This window comes from Callorhinus ursinus, unplaced genomic scaffold, assembly GCF_003265705.2.
Source record: "Callorhinus ursinus isolate GAN/ISIS: 27379988/994484 unplaced genomic scaffold, GSC_fseal_2.0 scaffold25, whole genome shotgun sequence".
NCBI lineage: Eukaryota > Metazoa > Chordata > Mammalia > Carnivora > Otariidae > Callorhinus > Callorhinus ursinus.
In genome coordinates this window covers 11,801,002-11,828,752 of record NW_027397087.1, presented here as the reverse complement: position 1 = coordinate 11,828,752, position 27,751 = coordinate 11,801,002, and the positions used below count along the sequence as shown (strand labels likewise).

The window sequence follows — 27,751 nt, the reverse complement described above, 5'->3', positions numbered from 1 at the left end:
TTAGTGTGTAGATATCAAAGTGGACACCAACCATTATTGCTGTATTCTCTTTCTATGTGATGCAAAAAGTGGGATTTTAATGACTATAGACAGCATACTCCACTTTCCTTTTAGGATAGATTTATTTAAATTAGCTAGGGTATATTTATCATGCTTCATTCAAATTGCTACAAGTAGTACATGCATTAGCTTTCCATAATAGTCCTTATTTCTTACTTAAAATGTTCTCTTCAAAATGTTTATGAATAGAGGCTACTGGGTGTCTCAGTCGTTAAGCATCTGCCTTCAGCTCAGGTCATGATCCCAGGGTCCTGGGATCAAGCCCCACATCAGGCTCCCTGCTCAGTGGGAAGTCTGCTTCTCCCTCTTCCACTCCCCCTGCTTGTGTTTCCTCTCGCTGTGTCTCTCTCTGTCAAATAAAATCTTAAAAAAAAAAAAAACTTTTAAAAAAAGTTTATGAATAATTTCCAAAGATTCTCCAGACCAGGTGGTGAGATGATACATAAAAATTCAATTTATTTGTAATGTGATGAGGTCAATAATAGAGTTCAGAGTTCTCTAATTCCTTTTTTCAATTTAAAAATTCCAGAGAGGGGGCGCCTGGGTGGCTCAGTTGGTTAAGCGACTGCCTTCAGCTCAGGTCATGATCCTGGAGTCCCGGGATCGAGTCCCACATCGGGCTCCCTGCTCAGCAGGGAGTCTGCTTCTCCCTCTGACCCTCCCCCCTCTCATGTGCTCTCTCTCTCTCATTCTCGCTCTCTCAAATAAATAAATAAAATCTTTAAAAAAAAAAAAATTCCAGAGAGGGATTCCTGGGTGGCTCAGTCGGTTAAGCATCTGATTCTTGGTTTTGGCTCAGGTCATGATCTTAGAGTGATGGGATCAAGCCCCATGTCAAGCCATGCTTAATGCAGAGTTTGCTTGTCCCTCTCCCTCTGCTCCTCCCTGCACTTGCACGCTCTCTCTCTCTCTCTCTCTCTCTTAAATAAATAAATAAATAAATAAATAAATAAATAAATAAAATCTTTTTTAAAAATTCCAGTGTAGCGCAGTTGGTTAAGCGTCTGCCTTCGGCTCAGATCATGGTCCCGGGGTCCTGGGATGGAGCCCCACATCGGGCTCCCTGCTCAGCAGGAAGCCTGCTTCTCCCTCTCCCACTCCCCCTGCTTGTGTTCCCTCTCTCACTGTGTCTTTCTCTGTCAAATAAATAAATTTTAAAAAATAAAATAAAAAAATTCCAGTGAATCAAGTTATTTTAAAATTATTGCCCTAGTTTTTGGCCTTCCTATAAATTTCCAATCAACATGTTTTGAATTATCTTATGAAAGTGACATCTTTAAATTTATTCCCTTACCTTCATCTTTAAGTACTTTTTCTAAACTGCTCATTTAATGTACTAGAGGGAAAAGCATATTTAAAAACATTAATTTTAACCCTAAAAAAATTTAAAAAAACATTAATTTTAATTAACAGCTGTTAAAAACAAGACAACAGTCCCCAAAGTCATTTAAGCCCCAGGTCACCAAACCAGACGTAAATACATTTTTGGCTCTCCCAAAAATGGAATCTTAAACCAGTTCAATCAGAAATCACCTGATGAACACTGGTTAGGTCATCTGCCTGGGAGACTTCTGCCATCTCCTAAAGGAAAGTAACTTTGCAATAAGCGATACACTTTCTCACCAGTAGAAATCCCTAGTTCCTGCTCCTTTCTGCCTATGAAAGTCTTCCATTTTGTACAGGTCCTTGGTGTTCCTTTCTATCTGCTAGACTGGATGCCCCCCAATTCAAATTGATTTCTGCTCAAATAAACTCTGAAAATGTTTAATATGCCTCAGTTTAACTTTTAACACAGCTAAAGACTTCAAAGTGTCATTTTCCTTTTTTAAGGTTTTGGAAAAGTCTCTATTATATGTTCTCAGGGGGAACAATGAACTCTAATTTAATTTACATAAAGAGATAAATATAATCTCTGTATTTCATCATAAACCTGGCAGAACTAATTCCTTAAAGTCTGACTATAGCAGGATTTTGCCAGTTCCGGTTGCCCTCAGACCTGTTAAATAACACAATTCAACCAAGTGAATTTGAAGATCTAGTTGGCTTTATTAAACAATTCATGGGTCTGATAGCACCCCATCTAGCAAGCAGAGAGGCGCTCTGAGGAGCTGTCCAAGATGGAAGGTCTCTGTAGACAGAGGGTGGGGACAAGAAAGTTACTAGGAAAACAAAAGGATTGTTCCAGAGGAAGCTGTTTGCTAGGGGAAAAGCAAGGGGTCTTCTCATGCAGATTACCTCATCTTTCTTTGGGGGAATGGAGAGAAGCAAGTGACAGACTCCTTGGCACTGATGAAAGGAAACATTTCCTGACCCACCGGTGAAGGCCACATTTCTTGGGGAGGTTGAAACTGCAATTAGATTGGATCTTAAACTCTGCTTTAGGAACTCTAAGTGACACCATTTGGGGCCTGCAATTTTCTTTCTTTCTTTTTTTTTTTTTTTTAACAATTTTCCCCTCTTGATCACATCTCAGTTTGCGATGTGAACAAATTTACAGGCATTAGCACCACTCTCAGCTACTGCTCTGCAGTTCCCAGATTTTGTTGCTCCTTTGTGTGGTATCCATAGCTCCTAAATTTTGTATTTAACCTTTGTAATATAGGTCATGTTTTCTGGTTCATGTTCTTTAAGTTGGGTATTTTCCTCTTTCCTTAGATGTTCCAGTCTTAGGGAGAGCATTTGCTTGTGGTTAGCAGCTATAAACCTATCTAAGGCTTCTGAGAGAATACAATGCACCAGTGAGATTATTAGGATTACGATAAGCAGGGTAATTCCCAATATTTGGAGTGTACTTTAGAGGGACCGTGGGGTCCCCAGGACCTAAGCCAATCAAAATCAAATAAGCCAAAGAAAGACCCCCATGGAAAGAGTTCCCTTTTTTGAGCCAAACAGTTTTAACTTCCCCAGGAGGGTAAATCCTGGCCTAGCAGGTGGTGTTGGACACTGCACAGATACCTCCTTGATCAGCTAAAAGACAATCAAGAGCTATTCTATTATTAAAGGACAATTTTAACCAGAGAGTCTAAGGATTTTTATTGGGTGTTTATTGCTTTAGCAGCAGACTTTGTAATGTAATGATTTTAAGAATTAAGGAGAAGTTTTTGATCAAAGCTTCAATTTGCATTCATCCCGAACCGGGGAAATAGACACCTGCCAAAAGAAGAGTTCTTTTGAACTTAACAATGTCAGTTTAGAAGAGTGACCAATGAGATTGTCACCAGCTAGACCCCAAGACCTGACTTATACTGCCCACATGCTTATACCCACCAACTTTTGTCCCACATTTTTCCTTAAGTTCTTCTTTCCAGCTTATCTCTCAACTAGGGCAAGAGACCTGAGGGACATAGCATCCCGTGCTGGAAACTGAAACTGCCCTTTAAGCAATAATGATGGCCCTGACAGACCTCCAGCTGGCCCAGACCACCCAGAGCAGTCAAGCTCAACCCCCAGCTCACACCTGTGCAGAGGGACGGACCATGGAGTGACCCATGGAGTAATGACCCTTACCTTCACCTCATTATAATGCCAAAATCTCTGCCCAAGGAGAGCATATGCCTCATTGACATAACATACAATGTTATGTCGTGTTTCATACGTACAAAGTTAGGCGTGCTTCCTTCAGGCGCATGTGCAACTTTATGCCCACCCTCTACATACAAGGATCCCTGCGGTCTCATTTGCTGCAAATAAAGTGTAATATAGGTGACAACTCCACCTGGTATAGTTTCTCTCTGTGACTCACCAAAAGAGTGAACTCATGTTTGGTCGGTTACAAGAGGTCTTATTTTGTTTGTGAAAAATTAGAGGCACAGAGTTTTTTCTAGCCTGAAATAAAAGAGATTACCGTCCCTCCTTAGCAATGACCTGGGAGATACAGCTGAGGGTGCCATCCTTTTGGGCCAGTGCCAGAAAAGGACAGGAGAAGAAAGAGAAAGGGTTTTATGCTTCAAGTGTCATGTCCCGATCTGGCGTCTTGGGTGGGAGTAGTCTACACGTGGATGTCAGCTACTTTTCTTCCTGGTCAGTTTGAGTTAGAGGTCTCTAGCATCTTTGCATTTTGCAACAGTCTGTGGTCAGGAGCACTGGGGAGAATCCCTTTAACGGCCTGAGGGTGGTTTTCCTCTGACTATGTTTTACAATACCAAATTACTAGGCTCTAGACTATAACAGACAGGTTTCTTTTCATTAGGATCCAAGAAGGCTTCTTAACCTGTTGATGACAGGCTTGAGCATAAAGCATTAGAGATTTATAGCAGCTGGTCATATTAGCATAAACCAGCAGGGATCCAAAATTAAAAAAAAAACAAACAGCAAGGATCTGTAGAAGGTTGTATACTGATAGAATTTCTAGAATTTTGTAAGGCTTTGTTAAGGCTCCTGTGATGTGTCCAGTGAAGTGGGTGCCTTGATTCCTAGAGATGATGGAAAGTATAACCCAAGTAGGAAACAGTTTTTTGTTTTGTTTTGTTTTGTTTTACTGTGAGGGCATCAGCCTTGTAGCAAGGAAAGGTTTTAACCCATCCAGAAAAACACATATACAACAACAGGTACATACGGATAACTCCTACTAAGTGGCAGCTTAATGAGGTCCAGTTGCAGGTGTTAAAATTCTATAGAAGTCTCTACACTAATGTCTATTCATCATCTGAGTCAGATACTATGGTGGGTGAAGGAATGCAAAAACTGAAAAATGGGGTTTTGTCAAGGAGCCAGAAAGAAGCAAGCAGCTGTCTTGGGCTTCTCATAGTCCTGTTTATTGAATTTATAACCACTATGTATGTGTCTATTTTAATACCAATTTGTTTCCAGATGCAGACTGTTGCCATGTCATAGGGACATTATGATTGCAAAAGTGTGGCAATAAGGGGCCATTTGTGCAGCAGGATGGACTTTATGTACATGTGCCACAATCTTACAAACATAAAGAAGGCTTAGTACTATTTATTTGACAATATTTTCTATGCAATTTACATAGTAAATAAGCCTAATTAGTTTTACAACTCTTTTGGAATATTTCAGGTCAAAAAGACTTTTTTTTTTTTTTTTTTTTTAAGAATTTGATTTGGGGGGCGCCTGGGTGGCTCAGTCGGTTAAGCGACTGCCTTGGGCTCAGGTCATGATCCCAGAGTCCCTGGATCAAGTCCCCCCATCGCATAGTGTTCCCTGCTCAGTGGGGAGTCTGCTTCTCCCTCCGACCCTTCCCCCTCTTGTGCTCTCTCTCTCTCTCTCTCTAGCTCGCTCTCGAATAAATAAATAAATAAATCCTTTAAAAAAATTTGATTTGAGGAAGTTTGTCAAAAATGTCAGGAAAAGGGCGCCTGGGTGGCTCAGTTGGCTAAGCGACTGCCTTCGGCTCAGGTCATGATCCTGGAGTCCCGGGATCGAGTCCTGCATCGGGCTCCCTGCTCAGCAGGGAGTCTGCTTCTCCCTCTGACCCTCCCCCCTCTCATGTGCGCTCTCTCTCCCTCTCATTCTCTCTCTCAAATAAATTAAAAATTAAAAATTAGGGGCACCTGGGTGGCTCAGTCGTTAAGCGTCTGCCTTCGGCTCAGGTCATGATCTCAGGGTCCTGGGATCGAGCCCCGCATCAGGCTCCCTGCTCAGTGGGGAGCCTGCTTCTCCCTCTCCCCCTGCTTGTGTTCCCTCTCTGTGTGTCTCTCTCTGTCAAATAAATAAAATCTTTAAAAAAAATTTTTTTTTTAAAGAACAAAAGAAAAACCCTCTTTTAAAAAAAAGTAAAATAAAAAGGTTTTCAAGCACTTATCTAAATAGGATCATGGATCATTATGAAACTTGATACTTAGAGGATAAAGAAACTTATAAAACCTTATCAAAAGCAGACTAAAAGTCCAAGAAAACTTTGTTCTTTTAACAGAGATAAGACCATATTTAAACTTTGCACCGGGTTAATTTTGATATTAAAACTTATTATTTTTTATTAAATTTATTTTCATCTTAGCCAGCTTGGCCACACATTAAAATTTTTTAAGATTTTTTTTTATAAACCTCTGATTTTTGGTTTCTATATTCTGATTTTGTCCTATTGTTAGTAAAACCCAAGTTCGGCTGCTCAACCCTCGAAAGACAATAGTTGAGAGACAAGTGTTGGTCAGAAAGGAGAGGTTGCTCGGGGCACCTGGATGGCTCAGTCGGTTAAGCAACTGACTTTGTTTTGGCTCAGGTCATGATCTCAGGGTCAGTCGGTTAAGCAACTGACTTTGTTTTGGCTCAGGTCATGATCTCAGGGTCCTAAGATGGAGCCCTTTGTGGGGCTCCACACTGAGTGCATAGTCTGCCTGGGATTCTCTCTCCCTTTGCCCCTCCCCCTGCTCGTGTAGTCACACGCTCTCTCTCTAAAAAATAAATAAATCTTAAAAAAAAAGAGGGGCGCCTGGTGGCCTTGGTCTTTAAGCATCTGCCTTCGGCTCAGGTCATGATCCCCGCATCAGGCTCTCTGCTTGGCGGGAAGCCTGCTTCTCCCTCTCCCACTCCCTCTGCTTGTGTTCCCTCTCACTGTGTCTCTCTCTGTCAAATAAATAAATAAATTCTTTAAAAAAAAAAAAGAAAGACATAAAGAAGGAAAGGTTGCTTTATTCATGAGGCCAGGCAACCTCCGAAGATGGTGGACTAATGTCCAAAGACAGCCCCCAAGTCCCCGACCAAACAGGGGGTTTTTAGGGGAAGGCACTGCGAAGTGGTAGGGTCAACGTGCTGGGGAAGCATTCTCAGTGTGATCTCAAGTGAACTTGCTGGCATTAGGAAAGGCTGTTCACTAATGTGGTCAGGCTTGATCTTCTAGGAATATCTTGTTCCTTGTTTCCCCAGGGTCAGTGTTCTGTTGAAATCTCCAAGAAGCTATAATTAGTTAAGCAATAGGCTAGGCTAGAGGGCCCAGGTCAGTGAGTTAGAAATATACAGCCTTTAAGCTGCTGGGAGCACAGATATGCTGTGTTTTCATTTCAAACCAACCTCATTTTAGGACAAAATTATTATTATTATTATTGTTATTATTATTATTACTACTACTATTACTACTATTTGTGGGGCATCCCAGTTAGGTGGGGGCTGGTGGCACAGGTGGTGAAAGGGTTCACCCAAGGCAGAATAAAAGAGATGGAAGTTTATTGAATACACCACAAGGGAGTGGTGGGCAGGACAGCAAAGGAGAGATTGTGACAAGGCAGTGGTGAGGGGCCCCCGTTATAGGGCAGAGTGAGTAGGTATGAGAACATATGGAATTTTCCCTTTTTTGGTAATCTTAGGAACTGTGTCTGGTCACTGATTAGGGCCTATGGTAATTTTGAGTTGGGTCACCTAAGGAGCCTGTTTGCACTACATGTTTGCGTTCAGCTCAGCAATCCTTGTGGGCCCTTTGCCTTACTCAAGTTTTCACTGTTGAAGCTTGTTGCCTAAAAGCAGCCTCAAATTATCATTATTATTATTATTATTACTGAAAATATATCTCATTTTCCTGGCATAGGGAGATGTTTCTTTTTGTAGGTTTTTTTTTTTTAAGATTATTTATTTATTTATTTGACAGAGGGAGACACAGCGAGAGAGGGAACACAAGCAGGGGGAGTGGGAGAGGGAGAAGCAGGCTTCCCGTGGAGCAGGGAGCCCGATGCGGGGCTTGATCCCAAGACCCTGGGATCATGACCTGAGCCGAAGGCAGATGTTTAACGACTCAGCCACCCAGTCACCCTTATTTTTAGTAGTTTTAATTACATATTAATTAGAATCTTTAACCTTTAGAAACCTTGGTTTCTTTTTTTTAAGCCCCAATTTTTCAACTTTATTTATTTTTTATTATTAACGTATAATGTATTATTTGTTTCAGGGGTATAGGTCTGTGATTCATCAGTTTTACACAATTCACAGCGCTCACCATAACACATACCCTCCCCAGTGTCCATCACCCAGCCACCCCATCCCTCCCACCCCCCTCCACTCCAGCAACCCTCAGTTTGTTTCCTGAGATTAAGAGTCTCTTATGGTTTGTCTCCCTCTCTGGTTTCATCTTGTTTCATTTCTTCCTCTCTTCCCCTACAATCCTCTGCCTTGTTTCTCAAACTTGTATCAGTGATATCATATGATAATTGTCTTTCTCTGATTGACTTATTTCACTTAACATAAGACCCTCCAGTTCCATCTCGTTGCAAATGGTAAGATTTCATTTTTTTTTAAAGATTTTATTTATTTATTAGAGAGAGAGAGAATGAGAGGTAGAGAGCAGGAGAGGGAAGAGGGTCAGAGGGAGAAGCAGACTTCCTGCTGAGCAGGGAGCCCGATGTGGGACTCGATCCTGGGACTCCAGGATCATGATCTGAGCCGAAGGCAGTCGCTTAACCGACTGAGCCACCCAGGTGCCCCCAAGATTTCATTTTTTGATGGCTGCATAATATTCCATTGTATATGTGTATATATATATATACCACATCTTCTTTATCCATTCATCTGTCAATGGACATCTGGACTCTTTCCATAGTTTGGCTATTGTGGACATTGCTGCTATAAACATTGGGGTGCAGGTGCCCCTTCGGATCACTACATTTGCATCTTTGGGGTAAATACCCAGTAGTGCAATTGCTGGGTCGTAGGGTAGCTCTATTTTCAACTGTTTGAGGAACCTCCATACTGTTTTCCAGAGTGGTTGCACCAGCTTGCATTCCCACCAACAGCGTAGGAGGGTTCCCCTTTCTCCGCATCCCCGCCAACATCTGTCTTTTCCTGACTTGTTCATTTTAGCCATTCTGACTGGTGTGAGGTGGTATCTCATTGTGGTTTTGATTTGTATTTCCCTGATGCCAAGTGATGTTGAGCACTTTTTCATGTGTCTGCTGGACATTTGGATGCCTTTGCAGAAATATCTGGTCATGTCTTCTGTCCATTTCCTGATTGGATTATTCCTTGGCTGTTGAGTTTGATAAGTTCTTTATAGATGGTTTCTAATTGTAGGGGCTAAGGGCAGGTCACCCTAAGTTAGGCCACTTTGGCATGAACATTATTTTGAGTTATAAGCAATTAAAGCCCAGAAGATTCAGGAAAAGCTCTTTAGGTCCCCCTCAACTGCCTGCTTGTACTAGGAAGAGAGCTATTAACAGATACTCTTTACCTAAGTAACTCACCTACATCACAGGGCAACCTTTGTTTTCCAAACATCTCCTCTCACCTTCCTGCTAATGGTCTTCCTCCCCTTTGTATCCTCAGACCCTACCCCTCTCCTTAGCTTATATAAACATCATGCTGCCTGTCTTTGGAATTTCCATGTCTGTGTGGATTCCCTGTACATACACCATTAAATTAGATTTTCTCCTATGTGTCACATGTCATTTGGTTCTTAGTCCAGCTAGAAGGACCTTGAAGGGTAAATGAAATTCTTCCTCCCTGACATATTGAAAACTAAGTAAGTAATTGTGATCAGTCTGTCATATAATTTTTTACATTTGCAAATTAATGAATATTTTAAAATTTTAGAAGCATATGTCTTTTTAATTTATCTTAAAGTAACATTAACATATCCAAATAATTTTAATTTCTCTTAAATAGCCAAAAGTAGGTAAGCCCTATGTTTAGTAATTAGTATTCTAGTACTTTGTCTTATTTGGAAATAATCTAGATGTTTAATGAATTTAGCTTAAATCTTATTTAACTTAGCAAAACTTTTAAGATTTTAAGTTGCCAAAAAAATTTGGGGAAACTATTGTTGGAGAGAGCCCTGACCCCTTACCTGAACCTTCTTATTTAATCCACTTGTTTTTAACAATTATATTTAAATTACTTACAAAAACTTTATGAAACATTAAAGTCAGTCATTATTTTAAGCCATTATTTTTTTGTGGATAGATCTTACAAGAGATAACAAAATTATTTGGATAGTAAACTCATATAGATAAAAGTTTTATATTTAATGTTGATATAAGGACCCTGAGATCATGACCCCAGCGGAAGGCAGACACTTAACCTGAAGACAGACTCTTAACCAACTGAGCCATCCAGGCGCCCTGGCTAAAGCTTTTTAGAAATATACTTATGACCTTTCATGGGTGGGGGCAAGAGTGGAGAGCACACCATGAAGACCTCAGGCACATTTCGAGAGTACAAGGTGGAGGGGCACTGCCTCCCCACCCCCAAATGCAACCCTCTGCTCCTCTATTGCATGAACATTTTTGCACCTAATCATATTGTTGCCCAGTCTGCTTCTGGTACTTTTGTTGTGGGATTGTTGAGTGTGACAGTCAAGAAAGCATTCTTGAGATATTTTATGTTAACAAGTTAGTGAGTTTATTTAAGTAGCGTGGGGACAGGACCCGTGGGCAGAAACACCTGCACTGTGGCTGTGTGAAGCTGGGGGTTACATGCTTAGTGTTCAAGGGGGAGGGGACGTACAGGGAGTATTAGATCAGAAATGTCTTCTTTGAATTTCTACTCTTAAAACTTGCCCAAGATTTCTTTGGTGCTTATCATTCAGCTGGATATTCACTAGCGATGAGATGTACAGGCAGTCATGAGACCCTTTAGAAGGTAGCAGCCAGCACCTATTTGATCCTTGTCACAACTATGCAGACTATAGGTCAAGCCTTCTGGGCTCAAAGTGAACATTTCTCTTCTTTTATCCTTCATCACTTTGTGTCTCAGCTGAAGAAGATGAAGAAGTCTTCAGGGGAAATTATCCACTGTGGACAGGTGTTGGAGAAATCCCCCTTGCGGGTGAAGAACTTTGGCCTCTGGCTGTGCTGACTCCCACAGTGGCCCCCGCCACACATACCGGCAGTACCGGGACATGACCACCGTGGGCGCCGTCACCCCGTCCTACCAAGACATGGGTGTCCAGCACCGAGCCCACGTCCACTTGATCCAGATCACTAAGGTAAAGGAAACTGCAGCTAGCAAACACCACCCAACAGCAAACACTTCCAGGACTCCAAGATCAAATTCCTGCTCCCCCACAGTGTCCTACCTTGCCAGCACAAGCCATGCTTCACCACCAAGAAACCCAACACCTTTTTTAGATGCAGAGCCTCCCTGTCCCCAGGTCAGCCCAAATACACTCCTTGAAAAAAAAAAATAGGGGCACCTGGGTGGCTCAGTCGTTAAGCATCTGCCTTCGGCTCAGGTCATGATCCCAGGGTCTTGGATTGGAGCCTCGCGCCCCACTTAGGGCTTCCCGCTCCGCTTAGGGCTTCCCGCTCAGCGGGAAGCCTGCTTCTCCCTCTCCCACTCCCCCTGCTTGTGTTCCCTCTCTCGCTGTCTCCTCTTCAAATAAATAAAATCTTTAAAAAAAAGAAAAGAAAAGCCAAAAAAATACTAATGTATAGATAGATAGATAGATAGATAGATAGATAGATAGATGATAGATTGGTGGAGAAGACCCTTAAGATTTGTATTTGTCCTTGGCAAGTCAAGTTTTAAGTGGACTTTCCTCCTTGTTTTTACTTGGTAAGTATTACCTCCCTGGAATTTGCATTTTAAGGAGATGGACTAGATTTAGAATTCCAGAAAAGACCAGGCAGAACACTGTATTGAGTGTGAAGGTACAGAAGGAAAATGCAAACACTTTCTGGAAGGACTTTCCTTCTCTTAAGGCCAGAAGTTTTACAATACTTATAAGGCTTTTGAGATAAATAAGAGAAGTTTTGGGATTGGTAAAAAGGATTGGTCTTTGAATTGTTTTTGGAACCACACCTCTGGTCCTGTACCAACTAGATTTGTAAAACACAGAGAGCCATTTTTCATTTCTCAAAGAACTGGACTGTTGCCTAAATAATATCAAAGGACTGACACATCCATCTACCTATAAGAAAGTCTTCTTTTCCTCTGAGTACATTTAACTTAGGGGAGAAGGCCTTAAAAAAAATTTTTTTTAATCAGGGGATGCCTGGGTGGCTCAGTTGGTTAAGTGTCTGCCTTCAGCTCAGGTCATGATCCAGGGGTCCTAGAATCATGACCAACTTTGGGCTCCCTGCTCAGCAGTGAGCCTGCTTCTCCCTCCCTGTCTAGCTTCTCCCTCCCCCACTCGTGCTCTCTCTCTCTCTCAAGTGAATAAATAAAATTTTTAAAAAATAAAAAAATAGGCATCCCATTCTGTTTAATTTGGGAACTCTTGCTTTCAAGTGCACTTCTTAAATGAATAAGTTTGTCTAACTGAACGTTCCCTATAGTGGCCTCTGTAATTCTAGGTTATTTTTAATAAAATTGTTTTATCTTGCTAGATATCTACAACTTCTGGGACTATGGTTCTTAGACATAAAATAAACAGGCATGCCAGAAGGTACTGTGCTTGACTCTTCAGAATTTAAGGATTTCATTAGCTAAAACTTGGGGTTTCTCGGAGCCAGACTAGTACCTAAAAGCGGTGTGTGGCAGGGTCGTGGATTGTGTGTGGTTTACAGTGTACCTCGTGGCATGGAAGTTTTCTTGAGGTTGTTGGTGGTGTCAATCTAACCCATTCTGTGACCAACTTATTCTACCACAAGAATCTTCTTCAGGTGATCAACTCTCTAACAGCCTTCAAAGATTTTTTTTTTTTTTTAATTCATGAGAGACAGAGAGAAAGGCAGAGGCAGAGGGAGAAGCAGACTCCCCGCTGAGCAGGTACCCTGATGCGGGGCTCAATCCCAGGACCCTGGGATCATGACCTGAGCCGAAGGCAGACGCTTAACCAAATGAGCCACACAGGTACCCCTCTAACAGCCTTTGAATGCTCAACACGTGTACACCAATTTTTACAGCTTTATAGCCTCTGAGATCCTGCTATCAATAGCCTTTACTTACACAAGATAAGACAGACAAATCTTCACTTTAATATAATAGTAGTACTGGGTCCTGGCCAAAAGAAGGCCCTGTGTATACCACCACCAATTTCCATGGAATCTTGCTGGGGTTTTCCACCTGGGGAATTGCGGTCTGAGAGTCTAGAGGCTTGGCTCTGAGCAGACTCTTCTGCCAGCTCAGTAGGGTTCCAGGCAAACATGCCAGCTCAACTGGCTCTGGGCATAACTGTCTACCAGCTCAAGCTGACCCACCCTGCAAAGAAAAGCTGATGAGACGAAGAGCTCAAACACAAAACAGAGCAAAACTGAGATCAAGAGGAGCTTACCCTTGGAAAACGCAAGAAATACAGTGAACTCAAAGGGATTTGCAGACACCACACTTGTGATTCTCACTGTCTCCAAATGCTGCTAGAAGTGTGCTTTGGATCCCACCACTGCCACCAAATCTATTAAATAACACAATTCAACCAAGTGAATTTGAAGATCTAATTGGTTTTATTAAACAATCATGGGTCTGATAGCACCCCATCTAGCAAGCAGAGAGGCGCTCTGAGGAGCTGTACAAAATGGAAGGTCTTTATAGACAGAGGGCAGGGACAAGAAAGTTACTAACAAAACAAAAGGATTGTTCCAGAGGAAGCTGTTTGCTAGGAGAAAAGCAAGGGGTCTTCTCATGCAGATTACCTCATCTTTCTTTGGGGGAATGGAGAGGGCCCAGTTGACAGACTCCTTGGCACTGATGAAAGGAAACATTTCCTGACTGACCGGTGAAGGTCACATTTCTTGGGGAGGTTGAAAATACAAGTAGATTGGGTCTTATGCTCTGGTTTGGGAACTCTGTCTAAGTGACACCATTTGGGGCCTGCGATTTTCTTTTTTTTAACAGACCCATTCCTTACCTTTCCCTTCTCTGCTCTGTATCAAAGTGGTCTGTGTTCCCTGGTCCCTGTGTCATATGGCTTCCAGCTGGGTTTGGCCAGTGGGGGACACTGGTAGGGACTGGAGACTGGGAGATTGGAAGGGGAGAGTAAAAGAGAAATCAGGGTCTTTGTCCCTCCTTCCTCTCAGCCTCAGGAAGCAACTCAACGGGAGCAGTGACTGGCTCCCTTGGCTGGCCCTGGCTTCCAACCGGGGAGTCCTACCACGGATTCCAGCTTTGTCAGGAATTCCAGCTTTGTCACCACCACCAAATCTGTTAAATAACACAATTCAACCAAGGGTCCAAACACAGGAGAGAGAACCCATCCAGTAATGTGAATGGGGAAAGTTTAGTATAAAGAATTATTCACTATAACAGACACTGGAGTAATGCAGGAGCGGCCAGTAAGAAATAAAAAGAACTCTAAAGAATTTTAAAATAGCAGATATATTGGGGCACCTGGGTGGCTCAGTCGGTTAAGTGTGTGCCTTTGGCTCAGGTCATGATCCCAGGGTCCTGGGATCAAGCCCCTCATCGGGCTCTGGAGACCTGCTTCTCCCTCTCCCACTCCCCCTGCTTGTGTTCCCTCTCTAGCTGTCTCTCTCTCTGTCAAATAAATAAATTAAAAACATAAAAATAAAATAGCAAATATAAAGAACAGTCACAACCTCGCGCTAAGATAGTGAATCCAAGTACAATCCTTCCCAACCTCACCAAACTAAGATCTAGATCTTCCTGGAGACAGAATTGCCATGGCTCACTGGATGGTGGTGAAGTTTCCTAAAGTGCCATGCCAGCAGAACTTGCTGAAGTACTGAGGAACCCCAGGTCCAGGCAGATGCTTCACCTTGCAACTCACTGCAAAGGCACTCTAGGGAATGCTGAGAGAAGCTGCCTGCAGGGAGGTACCATGTGCTACTGGCTAGGGGAACCTGAAGAAGCTGGGCATTGCAGAAACCGTGCATGCAGCAGAAGCTGGGCATTGCAGAGACAGAACAGACTATGGGAGCACACGTAAGAGAAGCACAGGGAGATCAGAAAGAGGGAGGAAAAGAAAACCCAAAATTCCCCCTGAAATGTTTCTCCAGCGTCTCCTACTGACAAAGCTTAATATTATGCCAACTGACAAAGGAGAAGTACTTACAGTAATATTTACAGGACCTGTATTAGTTTACTACTGCTGCATCATATATTACCACAAACTCAGTAACTTAAACAATACAGATTTATTATCTCACTCTTTCTGTGGATTAGGAGTCTGGCACATTTTGTCTGCGTCCTCTGCTTAAAATCTCACAAGCCTGAAATTAAGGTGTTAGCTGCGGCAACCTCATCTAGAGGCTCAGTGAGGAAATGATCCACTTCCAAGTGCATTCAGGTTGCTAGTAGAATCCAGTTCCTGACAGGTGTAGGACTAAAGTCTCTGTTTTCTTGTTGGCTGTTGCCTGGGGACCACTCTCAACAACTGGAAGACTCTCTTGCCATGTGGCCCCCTCTATAGGCCCTCTTAAACTTTGAATCTCTTCTCTTAGGAAGAGTACAGTCCCTTTTTAGGGATCACCCAAGTGCCATGCCCACCCAGGAAAATCGCCTTTTTGATGAACTCATTTAAGACATCAACTACACTTGCAAAAGTCCTTCACCTTTGTCATCTGGTGTAATCCAATCATGCGTGTGAAAATCCATCCTAATCACAGTCTCACGCACACTTAAGAGGAAGGGATTACACAACACGTATACCAGAGAGGTAAGGATCTTGGGGGCCATCTTAGAATGAAGGGTAGATTTGGGGTGGAATAACCCTAAATCCTGGGTTCCAGAGACATCACCTCCTCTCCAGACAGGAACAAAGCAACTGTCCACCATTGCTAATCTCTAGGTTGTCTCACCATGCCCTGTTGTTTTTTTTTTTTTTTGGTTATTCCATCACTCAGATATTATGACTTCCTATACAAAATTCTTTGTGTCAAATACTCAGAATAGTTCTTTTTCTCTAGTTAGACCCCTATTAAGACAAAGTTTTGCAGGTGTCTTTCCAGTCAGGTAACTTTGGGTAAAACCATAAAAGTGCCAAGGTTTATAAATGGAACTGGGGTCTGGATTATCTGCTTATGCAGTTTACTTGTGCCCTCGTGCCCTCTGACCCTGCTTGCACCTAATTCAGATGGACCATTTCCACATTACAGTGGCTTGCCCGTAGACCCATTTGGCTTTATGACTTGGTGGGTCTTACAGAATCCAGCTCATAGCAGTTCTGGCCACGTGGATACATGATGTTGCATAATCAGATGCTCCATTGCTATCAGGGCCCAGTAGCACAATAAGAGCTGATTTTCAAAAGAGTTTTAGGTTCTGTGCAGATCATGGACCTTGTTCCAGAACCTAGAGTCTACATGGTGATTTTACCTTCATAGGGTTTATAGCTCACTGACTGGTGCACAGGTGTCTTTCCAAGTTCACCAGCATACTTGTGCCTTCTGGCTCATCCAGTCTAATGAAGTCATCCACAAATGTAAGAGACCACGTGATATTCTGCATCTCCAGGTGGTCCAGGTCCCTTTGTACTATGTCAGAAGATGAAAAGTTAGCATGGCCCTAGGACAACAACATAAATGTGTACAGCTGTGTCCATCTCACAGGAATGCAAACTGCTTCTTATTGTCTTTTCTTACCAGGATGGAAAAGAACGCATTCATAATATCAACAGTCTGTACCTGAGACCATATTAATCTTCTCTGGCAAGGACTTGCACCGACTTCACCCACTGAGCTCTGATCTGAAACGGACTCTTGATACAGAAAGTGGGCAAAGAATCATGACTTTTTGGGGGTGTCTGCTCTCAGCCTCCTGATCATCCATTCTTGATTTCTTAATTTACAGATTAAGCAATACTCAATTTATCTTGCCCTAGACACACATCTCTTAACCATCTTCATAACTCGCTACGTGTTAGACTCCTCTGAGGGCCACTTTGCCCTTTCCTTTATGATAATTGCACGCACTTTGCTTCTGATGACTGCAGTCCTATCACCTGGCCTCTATTACTTTCGGATCCTATCATCCCCCTGGATATCAGGTAGCGAAGTCTTATAATGACAGAGCTTACTGCTGAAGCCCCGGCCTGCAGAAGATAGTCACCACGGAGTTTCTCAATGATTCTGGTGCTGCTTTTACCAGCACATTCCTTACCACTTTAGAAAATAGATTCTTCTGCAGAGCATAGTCAGCAAGTGGGCTTTTCAGACTTATATAAAACATCCACTCTAGAATACGCATATCTCTTGGTATATATACACAATGGAATATTATGCAGCCATCAAAAGGAATGAGATCTTGCCATTTGCAACGACGTGGATGGAACTGGAGGGTGTTATGCTGAGTGAAATAAGTCAATCAGAGAAAGACATGTATCATATGACCTCACTGATATGAGGAATTCTTAATCTCAGGAACAAACTGAGGGTTGCTGGAGTGGTCGGGGGTGGGAGGGATGGGGTGGCTGGGTGATAGGCATTGGGGAGGGTATGTGCTACAGTGAGCGCTGTGAATTGTGCAAGACTGTTGAATCACAGATCTGTACTTCTGAAACAAATAACACAACATATTTTAGGAAAAAAGAAAAAAAGAAAAAGAAGATAGCAGGAGAGGAAGAATGAAGGGGAGTAAGTCAGAGGGGGAGATGAACCAGGAGAGATGATGGACTCTGAAAAACAAACTGAGGTTTCTAGAGGGGAGGAGGGTAGGGGGATGGGTTAGCCTGGTGATGGGTATTAAAGAGGGCACATTCTGCGTGGAGCACTGGGTGTTATGAACAAACAATGAATCATGGAACACTACACCAAAACAAATTATGTAATATATGGTGATTAACATAACAATAAAAAAATTTTTAAAAAAAGAATACACATATCTCTGAGCCTTTTAATCCTTTACTCTCTCCCAAAGCAGTCTGAATTTTCTATTTCACTTTTTCAAAGCTTCCTCAAAAACCATTCCTACAGCAAATTAACACTATTCCCCAGGGTGTTAAATCCTGTTATAGAGAATGTTCTCATAACCATAAATTCTTCTTTATCCAACATTTTATCTCACCCCCATTAATTTCACGTCCTTAGGATCCAGTCCCATATATATTCTCCCAGCTTCTGCCAATACATGTTGGCTAGATCCTGCAGCTCTTTGGCATATGGTCCATTTCCTCCCTGAGCAGCTATGGAAAGTGCTAGGCTATATTGTTACTTGACCCCAGTAATTAGTTTGATGGCCAGAAGGCAAGATGGGGGTTGATTATGGGGATTAAGTTCATGTCGTCTAATAAGGTAAAGGTCTATGCATCATCTTCAAGAAGAGTAGGGTAAGTAGCCTTTCACAGGAAGGAAAGGGTTCCTTCCTCAGGCCCAGAGGGTCCAGGGGAATCCGAGGATTCCAGATTTTCAAGTTCATCAACCCAGATGAGATATCCCCATCTCAAGTTTCAGGGTCCCACTCCTCCCCATTCATGACCCTAACCTTGGTGTAACCGATTTGGCATGGCTGAGAATTCACTCTTCTATGGAGTTTTGCTACTATTTATAAAGTCCTGGACCCAATCTTCAACTTTTCCTTCCATCTTGCTGTGGGATGTGAGAGTCTGCTTATATGCTGCCAAGAAGGTCCTCTGGCTTTCACATTTCATCTCGAATTGGAGGTTAATTGCCCTCAATATTTCATTAGGTTTTTTTTCTCCAATGCTTCAGCAGCAGACAGCAAGCGCCATTTGATTCCATGGTCCTTATAAGTACTACTTTGCCCAAACATCTCAAAGAACTGAGTTATTACGCCTTGTGTCCCTTCCCCTAGAGCCCTATCCCAGTTCGTTACCAGTGCAGCATGCCAGGCATTATCCAAATTCCACCTACTACCAATGATGGGATCCTTGTTGCTGGCCAGCCAGGGGGCATCGTTGCTAGGACAACTTGGGCACTAACTTTCCTAGATGGGACTGCGTAGGAAATAGATTCTGAGGCAGAGATTTGTATGCAGGAGGCTTATTGGAGCATACCTTCAGGAATAATGCCTGTCAGGAAGTGAAAGAATTCACTGCTGGCCATTCCTTCCATCTCGCCTCAAATCCAACATGTCCAAAACAAAATTCCTTTTTTTTTTTTTTTTTTAGTTTTTACTTATTCATTTATTTAAGTAATCTTTTACCCAACATGGGGGCTTGAACTCACAAGCCCAAGATCAAGCGTCACATGTTCTTCTGACTCAGCCACCCAGGCAACCCAAAACAAAATTCCTTAATATAACATTCAAGCACCATCACAATCTGGCCCCTATCTAATTGGGCCATTGCCCCTCTACATTCACTGACATTCTGCCTTTTCCACTGGTTATTTTCTAGACACACATACTCTTCTCTCTGATTGGGATGCTCTGTTTAGCCTTCTCCGTTTACCAGCATCAAGTCATTGTCCAAATCACAACTTGCGTATCTCTTTATTTAAGAAATCTTTCCGGGGCACCTGGGGGGCTCAGTCGTTAAGCGTCTGCCTTCGGCTCAGGTCATGGTCCCAGGGTCGTGGGCTCTAGCCCCGCATTGAGCCCCCCATCGGGCTCTCTGCTCGGCGGGAAGCCTGCTTCTCCCTCTCTCACTCCCCCTGCTTGTGTTCCCTCTCTCACTGTGTCTCTCTGTCAAATGAATAAATAAAAAAAAAAATCTTAAAAAAAAGAAATCTTTCCTGACGCTACCGTCAGAATTAATCTCTTCCACCAGGCTTTGTTTATACCTCCAACAAAACAGTTACCATAGTCTGCCCTGTATTATGGTTATTGAATTTGTATCTTTCTTTCTCCCTAAGTTGTGAACTCTCAGGATTTGCTCTGTCAAGTAGTTTCACTCATCTTTAGACATTCACTGTCTAGCTCAGTCTCTTGCCTGTGGTAGGATTTTTATTAGCTAGGGTAGATATTCAGTTGCTGTAACAAAGACCAAGGTAATACTGGCTCAAATAAGATAGAAAAAAAGTCTATTTCTATCTCTCTCATACAGGGACATAGGGTTCCTTGTAGCTTATAACTCTGTCACCACTTGAGTGTTGGCCTCATCTGTATGTACTAGGGAGCCCCACAAGATAGCTGCTGAGTGAGAAAGAGAAGGGAGAGCATGAGAGAGAAGGTAGAGAATCAGAGACTCCTTTTAAGTTGGCATTATCGCTAGATGCCCCAGCTGACTGGGGTCAATTTCTCTGTCAGTAAGATGGCCTTTCCTCCCTCAGCAAGGACTTCTTCAAAATCACTTTGGCCATACAGTGGGATTCACATGTCCTCTTTGTGACAGAAATAAGAAACAACTCAGGACTATCACAGCCAATAATAATTCCAAGTAACTAGGCACCCCATCTATTAAGGGTTTTCTCTCTTTCAAGTTATTTGCCCAAAACTTCTAGAGTAGCTGTGTTTTCCCTTCTATTTAAGGGAAAAAGAAGACGGAGAATTGGAAAAAGGACTCACAGAAAAGACTTAAGGGAAAACTGTGGTCCTTCCTGCTTATACTATATTCTCTGTATTAACCAAATTTAAAGACTAGATTTATTAGTGGGACTAGAGGATGTCCAGTGTCCCCTCCGTAATTCATTCATGTCCCCTTCCCTGTCTCTCTCCCTCCTTCTCCCTCTCTTGTGCTAATTAATAAAAAAAAAATGAAAACCTGCTAGCCCTAATTATTATAAAAGTTTTGCATATTTCTTAAAATGAAGCATACCCCAAAATTGGAACCAACCCAAATATCCACCAGAAGAGAACAAATAAACAAACTGGTCTATTCACACAGTGGAATCCTAGGCAACAGAGAAAGGATCAAATTACTGGTACACACAACAAGGAAAAATCTCAAATTCATTATGCTGCACAAAAGCAGATAGACACAAAAGGGTACATTTTGTATGATCCCATTTGCAATAAGCTGTAGAACTGGCAGAACTAACCCATAGTGATAGAAAGCAGAAAAGTGGTTGCATGGGCCTGAAGGGAAGGGGACTGACTAATCAGAGGCATGAGGAAAATTTGGCTTTTATTTTTTTTATTATGGCAAAATACATATAACATAAAATTTACCATCTAAACAATTTTTTTTTATTTTAAAGTTTTTATGGATTTATTTATTTGAGAGAGAGAGCAGGGAGGAGGGGCAGAGGATGAGGGAGAGAGAGAAGCTCAAGCAGACTCCACACTGAGCATGGAGCCTGATGCAGGCTTGATCTCACAACCCTGAGATCACCAGCTGAGCCAAAATCAAGAGTTGGACACTTAACCAACTGAGACGCCCAGGTGCCCCCATTTAAACCATTTGTAAGTGTACAGTTCTGTGGCATTAAATACATCCACACTGTTGTGCAACCATCACTATCTTCATCTTCCCCAACTGAAATTCCATACCCATTAAATACTAACTCCCGGGGCACCTGGGTGGCTTAGTTGGTTAAGCATCTGCCTTGCCTCAGGTCATGATCCCAGAGTCCTGGGATTGAGCCCCACACTGGGCTCCCTGCTCAGCAGGAGCCTGCTTCTCCCTCTTCCTGCCACTCCCCTGTTTGTATGCTCTCTCTGTCAAATAAATAAAATCTTAAAAAAAAAAGAATACTAACTCCCCATCCCTCTCCCAGCCCCTGATAACTACCATTCTACTTTCTATTCTCTATGAATTTGACTATCCCAGGTACCTAATACAAGTAGAATCATACAATATTTGTATACTTGTGATTGGCCTATTTCACTTAGCATAATGTCTTTAAAGCCCATTGGTGTTGTAGCACATGTCAGAATTCCCTTCACTTTTAAGGCTAAATAATATTCCATTGCATGTGTATTCCACATTTTGTTTATCCGCTCGTCATCTGTTGATGGGCACTTGGGTTGCTTCCACCTTTTGGCTACATGAATAATGTTGTTATGAACACTGGTGTACAAATATTTGTTGAATTCCCTGCTTTCACTTCTTTTGGGTATATACTCAGAAGTGGAATAGCTGGATCATATGTTAATTTTAAGTTTAACATTTTGAGGAATTGCCATAGAATTTTCCACAACAGCTGCACCATTTTACATTCCCACCACTAATGCATAAGGGTTCCAATTTCTCCACATCCTTGCCAACACTTGTTGTCTGTTTTTTTGATAATAGCCATCCTAATGTATGTGAAGTGGTATTTCATTACATTTTTTATTTGAATTTCCCTAATGATTAACCATGTTGAACATGTTTTCATTTGTTTATTAGCTATTTGTAGATCTTCAGAGAAATGTTTATTCAAGTCCTTTGTCCAATTTTTACTCAGTTTGTTTGTTTTCTGTTGTTGTTCTTGAGCTGTAGGAGATGTTTATATATTCTGGATATCAATCCCTCATCAGATATAATTTGTAAATATTTTCTCCCGTTCCATGAGTTGCTTTTTCACTCTGTTGATAGTGTGCTTTGAGGTACGAAAGTTGTAAATTTTGAGCAAGTAGAAGTTATGTATTTTTTTCTCTTATTGCCTATGCTTTTGGTGTGATATCCAAGAAATCATTGACAAATCCAATATCATGAAGTTTTCCCCCTATGTTTTTATTTATGAGTTTTATAGTTTTAGCTCTTACATTTAGGTTTTTGATCCATATTGACTTGATTTCTGTATATGGTGTAAAGTAAAGCACAATTTTATATTTTTGCATTTGGATATCCAGTTTTCCCAATACTGCTCGTTAAAAAGACTGCCTTTTCTCCATTAAATGGTCTTCATGCCCTTGAAAATCATTTGGCCATATATACGGGGGCTCATTTATGGGCTCTCTATTCTATTCCAATAGTACATATGTCTGTCTTTATGCCAGAATCACAGTTTAGATTACTATAGCTTTTTTTTTCTTAAAGATTTTATTTATTTGATAGAGAGAGACACAGTGAGAGAGGGAACACAAGCAGGGGGAGTGGGGGAGGGAGAAGAAGGCTTCCCGCTGAGCAGGGAGCCCAATGTGGGGCTCAATCCCAGGACCCTGGGATCATGACCTGAGGCAAGGCAGATGCTTAATGACTGAGCTACCCAGGCGCCCCAGATTACTATAGCTTTGTAGTAAGTTTTGAAATTGGGAACTGTGAGACCTCCAATGTTGTTCTTTTTTAAGACTGTTTTGCCTAATCAATGCCCTTGAGGTTCCATATGAATTTTAGGATGGATTTTTCTGTATCTGCAAAAAAATGCTGAAATTTTAGGGCACCTGGGTGGCTCAATCAGTTGAGCATCTAACTCATGATTTTGGCTGAGGTCATGATCTCAGGCTGTGAGATCAAGCCCCCAAGTCAGTCTCTTTGCTTGGCAATGAGTCTGCTGAAGACTCGCCCTCTCCCTCTGCTCCTCCCCCTGCTGGAGCATGAGTATACTCTCTCTCTCTCTCAAATAAATAACTCTTTTTAAAAAATGTTGAAATTTTGATAGGGATCACATTGAATCTGTACACTACTTTGGGTCATAATATATTAAACAAGGAAAATTTTGATGTTGAAAAAGTTCTATACCTTGATTATGATGATACATGAGTACATAATTTTTCAAAATTCATAGAACTGTACACTTTTTTTAAAGATTTTATTTATTTGACAGAGAGACACAGTAAGAGAGGGAACACAAGCAAGGGGAGTGGGAGAGGGAGAACAGGCTTCCCGTGGAGCAGGGAGCCCGACGCGGGTCTCAATTCCAGGATACTGGGATCATGACCTGAGCCGAAGGTAGACCTTAACAGCTGAGCCACCCAGGCATCCAAAACTGTACACTTTTGAAAAATATTTTATTTATTTATTTAAGAGAGAGCGAGCAAGAGAGCACAGGCAGGGGTTGCTGCAGAGGGAGAGGGAGAAGCAGACTCCCTGCTGAGCAGGGAGCCCTATGCGGGGCTGGATCTCAGGACCCTGAGATCATGACCTGAGCTGAAGGCAGACACTTAACCAACTGAGCCACCCAGGCACCCCCTAGAACTGTACGCTTAAAATAAGTATACTATACTGCATGTCAGTTATACCTCAATAGGGGCACCTGGGTGGCTCAGTCGATTAAGCCTCCAACTCTTGATTTTGGCTCAGGTCATGAACTCAGGGTTGTGAGATAGAGCCCCGCATCAGGTTCCCTGCTCAGTGGGGAGTCTGCTTCTCTCTCTCTCTCTCTAAAATAAATATATTAAAAATTTTTTAATTAAATTAAATCTTAAAATTATACCTTGAGAAATTGATTAAAATCTTTAAAAAATACCATAGACTGGGTGCTGAAGAAACCTGTGCTAATAGGCACAGAAAGAAAAAAAGGAAAGGGCCCCAAGAAAAGCCTGTTCTCTCTCTAGCCAAAGGATCTGGAAAGAAGTGGACTAACAGAAGGCTGAACACTGGGTCATAAGCCATTAAGTCCCTCCCTATAGAACCAACATATTCTGTATCTTGTATCTTTAATTTTCTTGGATATTGTATTCTCTCACCTTCTTCTGCCTTTTCAGTTACCTAAGCCTGTCCTAAGCCTTATTAGCTTCTCCTAATTATCAGTAGGCTTCAGCCTCACTTAAATAAAAGTAATAACCTCATGCCCCAAATGTGACTATCCAACCCACAAGGAAGCTCTAAATTATTCCTGCACTGTCAGGCATCCTTGCATTTGCTCATATAGCTCACTCAACCTGAAATACACTTCTTCATTCATCAAACCCTTCCTGACCTTCAAGTCCCAGCCGAAGGGCCCCATTAGGCTTTCCCAGATCTCCCAATCAGAACAGCTGCTCTTCCCTCTGTTCTGGGATTGTTTCATTCTGACCTCTGCAGTAGATGCCAAGGTCCTTTGACCTGGGAATTGAATCTGCTTATTTTAGATGTGCCACCTGCCAATACCCTAGATAAATATGATGGATGAATGAATGAATAATTGGGGCTTCAAATTACAGAAGACTCCTATAATTTATAGGACTCTTATACCTTTATAAAGCTCCTATAACTTCTAGGGGACAGATTAAACATGGGAGAGAAGTGTGGTCTATAAATATGTACACAGAGCTGTGGGGGTAGGGGAAGCCCAAATGTAGGTATGTTAGGTGTAGATATCAAGATATGTTCATGGAAGGAAACTCTGAGGTGCTGGGGGGAGGTTTGGGGTAGGTATGTTGGTGAGGTGGTGGAGGAAAATGTGGAGGTAAAATAAAAGATTTGAAATGGTTGATATACCAGGAGATGGAAGGGCAGATTTGGGAAAATGAGAAGCAGTGACGACGGTACCTGTGGGCAGTCTTGGCCTTTTGACTCCCCAACTTCACCTCACACATACTTAGCTATTTTTGTTTTATTATTGTTTTACTCCTTCGGTTCTTTTTTTTAAGATTTTTATTTATTTATTTATTTGACAGAGAAAGACACAGCGAGAGAGGGAACACAAGCAGGGGGAGTTGGAGAGGGAGAGGCAGGCTTCTGCCGATCAGGAAGCCCGATGTGGGGCTGGAACCCAGGACCCCGGGACCATGACCCGAGCCGAAGGCAGGCGCTCAACGACTGAGCCACCCAGGCGCCCCCTACTCCTTCGCTTCTTGAAAGTAGCCCAGGGCAGCATTCAGCTTCCATCAGTTAACATTTTAGTTACCAATTAAACCAGTAGATAGGGCGCCTGGGTGGCTCAGTTGGTTAGGCGACTGCCTTCGGCTCAGGTCATGATCCAGGAGTCTCTGGATCGAGTCCCCACATCAGGCTCCCTGCTCGGCGGAGAGTCTGCTTCTCCCTCTGACCCTCCCCCCTCTCATGTGCTCTCTCTCGCTCGCTCTCTCTCATTCTCTCTGTCTCAAATAAATAAATAAAATCTTTAAAAAAATAAAAAAAATTAAAAAAAATAAACCAGTAGGTAAAAGCAATAGCGTGTGGTGGTCAGTTTTATAAGTTGACTTGGTTAGACAATAGTTCCCCAATTACTCACTCAAACTCTAATTTAGGTGTTACAGTGAAGGCATTTTATAGATATGAATTAAATTCATAATTAGTAGATTTTAAGTAAGAGATTATTCTAGATAATCTGAATGGGCTTGATTCAATCAGTTGAAGGGTTTTAAGAGCAGAACAGAGGTTTCTCTGAAGAGGAAGAAATTTCTCTGTACAGAACAGCTTCAGCCTGTGACCAGGAGTCTCAGTCTTGCCCTACCAGTGTGACTGGCCAGCCACCACAGTCCTGTAAGCTAATTACAGGCAAAAAGGTCTTTTTTTTTATATATATTATGTTAATCACCATATATTACATCATTAGTTTTTGATGTAGTGTTCCATGATTCATTGTTTGCGTATAACACCCAGTGCTCCATGCAGAACGTGCCCTCTTTAATACCCATCACAAGGCTAACCCATCCCCCCACCTCCCCTCCCTCTAAAACCCTCAGTTTGTTTCTCAGGGTCCATAGTCTCTCATGGTTCGTCTCCCACTCCAATTTCCCCCCCTTCATTCTTCCCTTCCTGCTATCTTCTTCTTCTTCTTCTTTTTTTTAACATATAATGTATTATTTGTTTCAGAGGTACAGGTGTGTGGTTCAACAGTCTTACACAATAAAGGTCTTAATACGTATCGCCTGTTGGTTGTTTTTCTGGCTGTACCCTGACTGGGGGTTGGGGGCAAGGCAGGGAGAGGCTTGCACAAGGAATAAAGAGGAGCAGCAAAGGGAGTGCTGACACGGTAGTTGATTTGACAGTTCTACCCAAGACGGTGTGTATTCAGGGAAAATAAAAGGCCAAAAAAAGACAGGAGCCAGAGGACACTGTGAGTTCATAGTAAAGAAAGATAAGAAAGGTAGGGACATTACACCACAAACTCACTCTTCTTTGGCAGCTCTAATTATTGGTAGCAGTGGGGGTGGAGAGGGAGTATTGACTTTCTAATGGAACCTAGTATCTGCAGATTGCATAAAAGTTATTCCTCAGTTACTCCTCACTTTTGCTACTCTGTGCATTTCTAATCTTTCCTGTAACAAGAGAGGATAGTGCACACCTTTGCAGCTAATGCTTCCAGACTCATCTGCAAAGTCAAATACACCTGGAAAAAAAAAAAAGAAAGAAAGAAAAAGAGAGAGAGAGCAGAGAGGAAATTGAGTTCCTTCTATATCTAGAGTGTTTCCCTAAATATCATGAATAATTCTGGGAAAGTTTCCAGAAACTAGGTGCATCTTTGAATAACTCAATAGCAAGAATATAACCTCACATAGGATGTTTGGATAAATATATTTAAATAAGCAAGTTAGTAAAAAGATAACAATGTATATGAGCTTTGAAAGAAAGAAGAAAATAACCTTTGACTATAGTACAATCTTCAAGGGACTTTAAAAAGGCAACTACATGGGCATGATAAAAAAGGAATAAGCGAAAAGTCAGAGATCCGAAACTGGACAGACTTAAAATTGTACCAATATTAAAGGAATTAGCAATTGGATGAGGAATATAAAAAATCAGCCAGTAGGCTAGAGTTTTTCACATAGAAATTACATGAAAAAGAAGTAAGTTAAAATAAATTAGAAAATCTTTGTATTAAAAGAAGAGTAAAAAATATTTCTTCTAAAATAGGAACAAACTATTGGTAAACACAGTAACATGGATGAATCTCAAAAATATGTTTTTTTTTAAGATTTTACTCATTTATTTGAGAGAGAGAGCACACAAGCAAGAGAGCACAAGCAGGGGGAGCAGCAGAGGGAGAGGGAGACAGACTCCCCACTGAGCAGGGAGCCCGATATTAGGCTCAATCATATGGGGCTCGATCCCAGGACCCTTAGATCATGACCTGAGATCAAGGCAGCCGTTTAACTGACTGAGGCACCCAGGCGTCCCTCAAAAACATCATGTTTAATGAAAGAAGCCTACACTAAACAATATATACTATGTGATTCCTTTTACATAAAGTTCTAGAACTGGAAGTACTGATCTGTGATATAAACTAATCAAAGCAATGGTTAATTCTAGGGGATAAAGAAAGGAATCAACTGGAATGAGCAA

The 27,751-nt window shown here is 41.9% G+C and overlaps 1 protein-coding gene and 1 pseudogene across 4 annotated transcripts in view; one reads left to right on the top strand and one right to left on the bottom strand.

Moving 5' to 3' along the window:
* BLOC1S6 (biogenesis of lysosomal organelles complex 1 subunit 6) overlaps positions 1–27,751 on the bottom strand; it is a 140,144-nt gene that overhangs the window by 24,735 nt on the left and 87,658 nt on the right. The window contains exon 4 of one of the 4 annotated variants that reach the window (XM_025884155.2): positions 16,156–16,313. The exons of 2 other annotated variants lie outside the window; for them this stretch is intronic. The gene's annotated coding sequence lies outside the window, so the exon portion shown is untranslated. Of the gene's footprint in view, positions 1–12,831; positions 13,084–16,155; positions 16,314–27,751 lie in introns of those variants that run through there. One more of the 4 variants, XM_025884158.2, reaches the window with a different exon arrangement.
* On the top strand, positions 10,130–11,115 carry LOC112832928 (large ribosomal subunit protein eL20 pseudogene; annotated as a pseudogene).